The sequence below is a fragment of the Coffea arabica genome, chromosome 7e (genome assembly GCF_036785885.1).
Source record: "Coffea arabica cultivar ET-39 chromosome 7e, Coffea Arabica ET-39 HiFi, whole genome shotgun sequence".
In the NCBI taxonomy this organism is placed as follows: domain Eukaryota; kingdom Viridiplantae; phylum Streptophyta; class Magnoliopsida; order Gentianales; family Rubiaceae; genus Coffea; species Coffea arabica.
Genome location: NC_092323.1, coordinates 45,801,213 through 45,811,561, shown reverse-complemented (window position 1 = coordinate 45,811,561; position 10,349 = coordinate 45,801,213). Strand labels below are relative to the sequence as shown.

Genomic DNA, 10,349 nt, shown 5'->3' with positions numbered 1-10,349 from the left:
ACACTCGTAACCGAATGGCACAGGTAAGCATTTGGTATCTACTTCTTTGTCTCAAGTTTTTCCAAAACTCAGACAAAGAGGGGCAAACTGTAGACACCAAATTTTTAAGAAATTTTGTTTACTATTATTTCTATTATTTGATTATTTGATTATTTTTATTTTTATTTTTTTTAAGTCATTTTATCATTTAAATTAAACTTCAATCATTTAATTTTTAATTCAATTTGTTTTCGGTGTTAGGGTTTAACTTCATCTTATTCTATTTTATTTTTGCACATAAGACTATTTTTGGAGGATGAGATCTGAACCTTTCATTTTAGGGTTAGTTTTTGGGGAAGGCATTGAAAGGAGAGGAGCCGAAAACAGAAAGGGGGGGGGGGGAAAGCGGCTAAGTGGTAAAAAAGGAAAAATTAAAAAACGCAAGAGAAGTTTTGAGCTTTGGGAGTGGGAAGCCAAAAAAAAAACAGAGGAAAATCTGGAAGTTGGGCTTCGGCTAAGGAGGTTACGGGCAAAACAGAAAAATGGAAATGGGGGAGAGCAAAAAGGGTTGGAAATAACAGGGGAGGCTTGGGGTAGACAAAAAGAAAGCAAAAGGAAAAAACAGAAAGAGCTGGGATTGAGAGAATAGGGGCAACGGGCAAAAACAGAAACGGATAGAGAAAGAAAAAACAGAGTAGCCGAAGCTGCTGCACCAACGAGGAGCCACCACCCCCACCTCATCGAGTCCACTGCCATCGGCAAATCTTTGCCCAGAAAATATGTGCACAACGAGAAACGGAGGGGCGGCGGACAAGAACCTACTGGCAAGAAGAACGCAAGAAAGCTTCGGGAGGTTGAGGGAAACAGAGAAAGTGGATGGCGGAGGAATGGGAGCAGACGCCGTTCGCCGGAAATTACCACCATCACCGGCGAACATTCACTGAGAAGGAGTACGGTAAGTAGCTACGTTCCTTTGAATTTCAGTTTTGCTTCTTCAAATGCAAGTTCTGGAAAAATCCCCAACCCCAAGCATGATTCCGTGAATTGGTTGTTGCGAGTTTCTTGATTGATTGCCCGTCATTCTTTTGATCGTGCGTGCTCTTATGAGATTAATGTGACTGAAATTTTGTTTCTGAATAATTTTGGGCCGGTCATAGTTTCATTATATCAAAGAATTGGTGAAGCTTTTAGTGCCCCCAATCTGTTCGATGAAATGTCTAGCCGAAAACTTTTGTTGAAAGATTTTGTTGCACTTCTTGTGTGAAGGAACTGGCTAAGTCGGCCAATCCGTTTCCTCACGTTTGGATAAATTTTAGTGCATCTTTTTCTGTTTTCCCTTCCCTCGTGTTTTGTAAACCCAAAATAATATGGCATGAGAGGGATTGAGATGGAATTCGTGTGAGAGTTTCTTTTGGAATCTGAAGTTGAGCTTTCTGGTGTTCTTCGTCTAAAAACATGGCAGCGAGCATTTAGCCTGATTGAAGAAGATGATCGTGTGTTTAATTCATAATTTCGGTCCCTCTTTTTTTTTTTTTTTTTTTCTCTCTTGTTTGTGATTCCGTCCTGAAGTTTCTGAAGTTTATAATCCGACCCCAAATCATTCATAATTCATTCTGTTAGGCCCCTATCTGCATTGCATTGGAACCCCGCAAGTCCCACCTTGTTCTGATATGACCCGGAAATTTAAAAACAAGTAGACTTGTTTCTCCCTTTTAGATTTTAATCATCTTCTAATATGCATGAGTAGTCTTTTGACCAGATTAATTCTTGTTTGTAGGTTATAATTGTGGTTTAATAATTCTATTTGATTTTATCATGTTGGGTTTAATGGAACAAGTGTTTTGGGCTAAGAGGTTATTTTTGTTTGGGCTTAAGAAAGTTGTTTTAATTTATTGTGTTTGTTTTTTTGGGGTTTGGGCTAGAGGGTCAAGGCCCATCTATTTGGTTGGCTAATCTTTGGGCCAAAATAATATACTAGCCCACTTGTTTTCCCTTGGACTTTCGATTGGGCCAAGTGATCTTGGCCCAAGAAAGGGGAAGATGGCCCATTCCCTTTTTGTTTTGGATTTCCGATTGGGTTTGGACGGTCTTGGCCCAAACGAACAAATAAAATGGTTCATTCCCTTCTTGCTTTGAATTTCCATTGGGCTGGGAAACTTTGGCCCAAACAAATAAAGGCAATAGCCCAGTGGCTTGATCCACTAAGAAACCAGAAAGCAAATCTGCAAATCAGCCCCTGAATTTCTCCTTAGATGTATTGTGGCCCTGGACATTTTCAACTTCTTTCAATTCGGTCCTTAAATTAATTGTAATTAAGTCCCTGAACTTTATTTTTCTTTAATTTTGACCCCAAAACTTTGTTCGCTTTTGCAATTAAGTCCCTTCTTCTTTTGACTTCTTAAATGTGGGTTTTGACATGATTCAATTGATTCAATTCATGCTTATTTTTATCCTTTGTGATTATTTGCCAAATAAATTGGTGCCTTGACCTTTTCTTTGTATTTTGGAGGGTAAATAGTTGATTTCATTTCATTGGGCCCCAATTGCAAAAGAGGTAACTTCTATATTCTTGAGTTTATTTTTCCTACGTGCTCCTACGTGTTATGTGAATATGCATGTCTACTTTGCTTTCCTTGTCTTTCCTTAATTCTTTCATTTATTTTATTTACTTTTGCTTTTTATTTAAGTTATTCATTATGGGGTATGTGTACACCTCTTGGCTTGTAATAGATAGGGCTCGGAGAGCATCTGGTCCATTTCCCCTTCCCCTTTATGCTTTTATGGGGTATGTGTACACCTCTTGGCTTGTAATAGATAGCGCTCGGAGAGCATCTGGTCCACTTCCCCTTCCCCTTGCTTGCTTGTTTTTGTTGCTATATGTTTAATTGCTTTATTAGGCTCTTGCATCTAGTCGAGCATGCTAAATGCTATGTGCTATGTGTTTACGAGTATTTTGGCATGTCTACTTGCTTTCATAGCCATGGATGAATGGAATGGATGAATGTACGTTTCCGCTAGTCCAACGCTAGTCGGAATTCATAGAATGGGCTAGTCCAACGCTAGACCCTTAGGGATTTCCCCTCATTAGCATATCATTTGCTTGTTCACCACATATCATGCATTTTTCTTAGTTTTATCACTTGGCATGCTCCTCGAACCCCCTTTCCCTTCATTTTAGGATTTTTGCATATCATGATAGTTGTAGGGTCCATTTGCTTGAGGGTCCCCTTCTGATAAGGGAAACGAGCGAGTGTGGCTACTCGATAGCCTTAGCACGCTAGTTTTGCCTTCTAATCAAAGGGAAAATCGAAATCGACAAGTTAGGAGTCATTCCCATACCCGACCTGATGCATTCCCTTAGGTTCATTCATTCTCATTTATCACTCACTCATTCTTTTCAATTCACATTTTTCTTTCCTTATTGTTCATTTTGATTTCTACTTCACAAAATTGCATTTAATTACACCTATATGCACTTATCACTATATTTCATACACTTGCACACAAACACTTGGATTTTTCATACAATTCCACACATGCACCTTTTCATACACTTGCACACGAAAAACACTTGAACTTTATACAATTTCACACAAGCACCTTTATACAATTTCACACACTTGCACTTACTTTTCTTGCATCTTTCATACACCTTCACACTTGCACACTTGAATCTCATTTGCATTAATCGACCTCTATGAGGTTTTCCTTTGTTGGCCGCCACAATTCATGTGGTTTGGGACCAAAAGCCTCACAAGAGACATCGTAGAATTTAGGATTGCATTTTTCTTTCCGTTTTGCATTCATATAGTCATATCCAACGTGCGAACATACATTGGGTAGAAAACTAGGAAAGGTAAGGTTAAGTCGCGCAACTAGCCTTGGCTAGGTCAAAGGGGTGCCTTGGATTCTATCCTTGCCTTCCCCTTTGTCAAACGTGACTCCCGAACCTTTTTCTTTGGCTTACGTGGACTAGGAGTCGTTTTAAAAAGGGTTGTTTACTACTTGTCTTTAAAAAACACCTTTTGGGTGACTTGGTACACCCCAAATCTATACCAAGTGGCGACTCCGTTTTCATATTTAAAAAACCCTTTTTAAAATTTCATTTGGCCAAATCGTCGCTTTCCAAAGTCCCATGGCCTTTTACTTTTTATTTTGCACACGTTCACACCACACATTCATCACACATCATTCAATTCAATCGAAAAGTGGGGCGCGACAATTAGTATATTATATTTTATAAAATAGCATTTTAAAATTTTTTAATAATTTTGTTCAAAAAAGTAAAAATTATAGAACATAATAAAGTGCAAAGGAACTAGTTTATTACTATGTTATTAACAAATCGTGGATTTTGCAAATACAAGAAAACATATTATAAGGAAAGATACTACTATTTGAGAAAAGATATTACTGTTTAAGTATATGATGCAAGTACCACTTTTTAAGTATATTTAAAAATATATAACCTTTTCTCAAAAATACATAATCTTCACTCTATTTTAAGAAAAAATACTTATATTTAATTATAACTCACAACTTTGTTGCCAAACAGATAAAATTTTTATTCAAACTTGATTGTTTAGGAAAGTTTATTTCTACAAAGAACCAATTTATGCCCAAAAATGTGTTATTAGTAAGGGTACCATCTTAGTTTTTATTGACAAATTTTTTGTTAAGTCTTCTACTAATGACACTTATTGCTTTACTAAAGTCACAATCTTTACTATTCTAGAAGACTCTTAACTGGCAATTGGGAGGGTTGGGTTTTGAACAGGTTGAAATTAGATTTTCACTTAAATGGGTTATACCCAACCCACCCAACTTTAAATTGGGTTATTTTGGGTTGGGTCATATTGGGTTACCTTAAACTCATGACTCAAATATGATGCAATATATTAATTAATACATTGTGATATATAAACTCTTTCTTATACATTTACACATGACGGGATTTTTATATCAATGCAAGTTTAAATCCGATTATACACCCACTGGACTGCAAGTATACAGGTCGAAATTGTAATACAAGGTGTGTATCGGATCGATCCCACGAGGAGCAATTTAAACAATTACTAAGCCCTTGTTTTCTCTATTATTTAGATTTACAATTTATTTGAGCAGAGAAAGTATATTGCTATAATCTACAAATCTGATATACAAATCTAGTTTAACAAATGCTAAATGCAAATGGAGAAATTTCACGTAAGGAAGACTCTAGGGATGTAGATTCCACTTATGACATAAACAATACAAATGAATGGATTTACCTCTTGTTATTATTCTTGTTCAACTAGGGATTCATTTCCAATATTACCAAATCTCATTCTCATGATAAAATGGCCTAGAGTAGTTTAGTTTTCCCTATTTTCATGGTGAAATACTACAACTACTCTGTTTTCTTTCATGAAATACTAAGTAATCCACTTAAGTGTATCTCTATTTTCATGAACATACAACTTAAGCTCTACTCATATTTTTCCATTACTACTGCCAATTCTCATTGAGCAATAACAACTATAAACATGCTATTGGTGATCAATCAATAACAAGTAATCACAGCTACACAAGTAAACAAGTTAATACAAGATATAACAAGTGTAAGCCACATTCAATTCATATTATTTAGCCATAAGTTTCATCTACTCCCTAGATAAAGAAAATTAGCTACTCATGAATGATTTAACAATCAAACTCACAAGTTTATTAATGTAAAATATCATAAAGTACAAGTACAAGAAAGATAAAAGAAAGCTTAGCCAATTGAAAGTGAAACTCTTCAATTCCTACTATACTCTTGTACAATATGATTACAAGTAAAAGAACTCCTCATGCTTCTTCAAGAACCCCCTAGCTATAGAGAAAGTTATTACAAGAAGGAAAACTAGCTACGTATGGTCATCCCCTTGCTTCTCCCTTGTGTCTCTGCATAAAAGGTGGTAGAAAGGCAATTTTTTCTCCTTCATGATTTCAACCACTTAGATTTTGTAAAGGAAGTCAAAAGATACATTGTTTTGACTTCTCAACAACTCATTTTGTCTTCCTTTTTGTTGCAGAAGCATGTGCCACCGAATTCACTCACTCCAAATAGCTGAAAAGTTGTGTGAAAAGTGAGAAAAAATGGCAGTGCCACTTGCAGGAGAGAGAAGCAGATCCGAGCCTCGGATCCGAGGGGTGAAAATGGATCTGAGGACTTCTCATGATGGATCCGAGGTCGGATCGTCCTGTCCTCGGATACACTCTTCCAGAAGTACAGACGAGGGCTCGGATCCCTCTTGTTCACACGGATCCGAGCTCGGATCCGTGTTGATCAAATTTCCAGTTTTTCGCTTCTTTCCTTTTTCTACATTTCTGCTCCCAATTTCTTTTGTACTTTGTCCTCTGGATGATCCTTACATTTCTTTCAGCTCGTTAATGAATTTCATACATCAATAACCTTCACAATTTCATAAAATTAACGCATTAATCCACTCAAAACTTACTTCAATGATTCAATAGATAAACAATATACGTACTTTTGTCAAATTTAACTCCTCAAAAACCTAAAAATCAATCATTATGCCATTTCTCAGATTATACTAAATACTCATAATATTCAATTGAATAAAAATAATTATGCCTTAATTTCAACAAATTCAAATCAATCTTTCATTCTATCCTAATTCCACAAATAAGTAAATTACATAGTCAATTTTATGGCCTTTATCATCCCAAAACTTAACAATTTAGAGGGATTTATTCACATTTCATTTATTTAAATAGTGAAAATGCCTTTTTACGCGAAAATCAACACTTTTAGGTGAAAATTTCCGGTTACTCAACATTTTATTTATTCAAATTGCTAAGTATACTCTTAATTCCAATACCTTTTTACGCGAATGTCGACATTTGTAAATGCCAACCCCCGGTTACTCAGTATGTGAATCATTGGAGTAGAAAATTAATAATATATGTATTTTTCTCTCTCCTCTTTTTTTTAATGATAACATATGATTTCTTTTCCCTCTAACATAATTAAAGGAAGAATTTGGCTTTGTTTTGACCATATCAATCACTTATAAAATTAAGTAAAAATGAGAAATATCATTAATCATGCAAAATTCTAAACATAATTTTTCTTATTTAACCAAATATACTTTCTAAAATGTAAAAATCCTAATTGCATAATTATTCATTCCAAGCCAAATAAGGACTAAACTTTTCCAAAATACATATAACATTTTATCCAATGGAAGAATTAGGTACTTAAAATTGAACATTTTGGCCATTAATATTTGGAAGAATTGCAATGAAATATTGGAAAATATTTTAGAAAAATTTTGACAGAGTTTCCCCATAAAAATGGATGAAACTCCCTGCCAACAACCTCAATTTCAAGAAAATTAACCTCATGACAATATTTCCACATATAATTATGTAAAACCCAAAGACAACCTAAGAGGGGGGGTGAATTAGGTTGATTAAAAATACTTTATTGAGTTTATGCACTTTTTCTTTAATAAAAATTTACCTTCTTTTCTAGTAGTGATCAGCCAAGTAAATTTAAAGAAGAGAGCAATGTTGATCAGAAATAAGAGTATCTATAAGCAGTGAGAATTTTATTAAACAAAAAGGAATAAGATAGAGTATCAAACCGATTGTCTACCAAGCTTTCCTCAAACTTGAAGACCAATCACAAGGATGAGCACTGTAGACACCAAATTTTTGAATAATTTTCATTCCATTTTTATTCTTTATTTTAGTAATCATTCTTATCTATGCTTATTTGTTAATTTCATGATTTTAGTTTAGACTTTTAGCATTTGTATAGCATTTTAGATTATTATTATTATCTATTGTTTTATTTTAGTTTTTACTTTTGCATTAGTTTCGCCCTTTTAGCTGTTTATTTTTATTGTAAGACTTTTAGCACAAAATTCGTCAAAAGAAAAATTATCCATGAAAAATATGTTTTATTTCTTTTTACTGTTTATTAATTGAAAAAAAAATGGAAAAAGGGGAGCGAGCTCACACTTGCGTGAGCCACACATGATTCGAGCCTTTACTTCATATTGCATTTCAAGCAGAAAAAATGAAACGGAAAAATACAGAGGATGCAAAAACAATTTCAGCTCCATTTTCTCTTACTCTTTTTCTCCTCCGTTCGATCATTCAAACAACAAACTACTTGGTTTGATCTAAGGTTATCAAAATACCCCAGAAATTATGAAGATCCAAGGATGTAAAAAAAGGGCAAAAGAATTGAGTTTTTTCTGAGCCTTAGATGTTAGGTTTCGGGAAGGGGCTTCCCATATAAAAGCTGAGAATGTGACGGCCAAAGAAAAAAAAAGATATGACGGCTGATGAAGGGCAAGAGCCGAGAGTGAGTAAGAGCTTGAGGGCTGAGAGAACGGCTGAGTTGGAGAGATAAAGAGAAACTGAGGAGAGCGAGGGAGAACTGAGAGTGAGAGAGTGTTTGAAGCCCGAGACAAAGATAAGGCCGAGAGAGGAAGCTGTCATCGTCTTCATCGCGCCGTCATCAGCCGCAAATCTTCACCGAGAGAAAAACTGAGGAGGCTACAGCCTGAAGCAAGAAACCTGAGCAAAGGGACAGAAGAGAGATCAAAAGAGAGAGCTGAAGAGAGAGATTCGAAAGAGAGAAAAGGAAAGAATGAAAAGCTGCAATTTTTTCAACAAAGGCTGATTATCAGCCATGTTTCAGCTCTCATATCTCTTCGGTCTTTGATGATTTCAAGAAAATTTTGAATTCTGCACCAACTAGGAAGTAAAGGGAGAAGATTTTGTTCAGAAATCGTTCGCAGAAGACATTGATAAAGTTTTCGGATTTGCCCCCAAAGATCGCTGCTTGACTTCGCTGGTGCGGGTTCGGAGCCGCAACGGAACAACTTCAGCCGCTCTTTCATGGAGTTTCCTGTCCGGATTTTGATCCAAAAGCTTCGTCAGGTACTCTTCTGAACTAATCTTATGGTTCTTCCCCCTGTCACTTGTTGGTTTATTCATTTGCAGTCCTCTTTCGTTCCCTTTGCTGCACTCTTCATGTTTAAGTGGCATTATTTGAACTTAATCGATGTAGGTAATTATATATGTGCTGTGTTAACAATGGATTAGAAGCTGTAAAATTGGAATTGGGAAGGTGAAATCGATAGGCTTTATTTGCGTAAATATGTTTCGGTTGAGTGAAGTGGTACGAGCATGTGTTTTGTTTGAGTTTCTTTGCTGTAATTTTGGCTTATTCTTGTTTTCTTGGGCCTGGATCATCTCGGTTGGGACTTGGGGTATTTTGGGGGAAGGCAACCATGCTTGATCAATGATAGATGGATGTTTGAAAATGTGTGTGAGTTTTGTGCAATGTTTTGGCATTTAATCTACACAAGCTTGAATCTGTAAAATTAGCAGCAAGACAAAAAGCCGTCGCCTTTTCTGTGTTGTTTTCTTCTCCGTGACTGCTCTTTGAGTTTTCGCACTTAAGTTGCATCTTTAATCCTGTGTTGAAGGGAAGAAATGGAAAGTTTAGTGCTGAGTTTGTGTGTTTCGGTTTAGAAGATATTTGAATTATGTCCAAGTACTTACTGGAAAACGCATTTTAGCTTGTCGAACCAGAAACTCACAGCCTTGTCCTCTTGTTTTTCTTTCTTTTCGGTTCCAAGCTCTGGTATTTTTGTCTAGATAACAATTCATTCCTGTCATTTTCTTGGTTTGCTTGCATGAATGCATCTAAATTGCATAAGAATAGACGCGGGAAAAAAATTTTGAAGTAATTGCAGCAGGTTTCATTTTTTTCCAGATTGCAGAAGCTCATTTTTCTTCGTAAGTTGCATGCTTTGCATGAAAAGTCTTCCAAGAATCTCATTGTTATTAAGTTGTAGCCACGTTGGATTGGAAATAGATCAAGTCTTGCATGAATCTCGCTGGCCGAAAGTTTCATGGAGTTGCAAAAGCTGTTGAATGAAAATTGCAGCAAGGAACATAGGAATGATTCCAAACTTGCCAGTTTTCTCATCTCCCCTTGGTTTGCATGTCTAAGCTAATGTTTTATGATGGTTTTGGAATCTAATGTGAGCTCCCTGATTAGCTAATGAAGTTGTAAAATCACAGAGAATAAGGAAATGTTTGCTGCACTTTTGTTTGGCCGTTGCTGCATTTTTGCTTCTTCTTTTTGCTTTTATTTCTTGCATCACGGTCAGTTTTCAGTCCGATTTTTCTCCCTTAGTCTTGTAATAAGAGTGGGGAATCCAAGTGGGTCGATGTTTGGGGGTAGTGTCTTGTGAATGTTGAGGTTTGTTGGTGATGCGCGTGGTGAGTATTGAAACACAGCAGAATTATGGCAGAAACAAGTTTCCTTCCTGGGTTGCATGCTTTTGCATGAAAAA

At 36.0% G+C, this 10,349-nt stretch overlaps 1 long non-coding RNA gene across 2 annotated transcripts; it reads left to right on the top strand.

Moving 5' to 3' along the window:
* The first annotated feature begins 327 nt into the window (after positions 1-327).
* Positions 328-10,099, top strand: LOC113701535 (uncharacterized). Of its 2 annotated transcripts, XR_011818561.1 has the most exons (3): positions 328-2,533; positions 6,036-8,922; positions 9,764-10,099. It is a non-coding gene; the product is annotated as an uncharacterized lncRNA (long non-coding RNA). The 2 variants fall into 2 exon arrangements; XR_003450933.2 differs by having other exon boundaries at positions 6,036-10,099.
* The last annotated feature ends 250 nt before the right edge of the window (positions 10,100-10,349 follow it).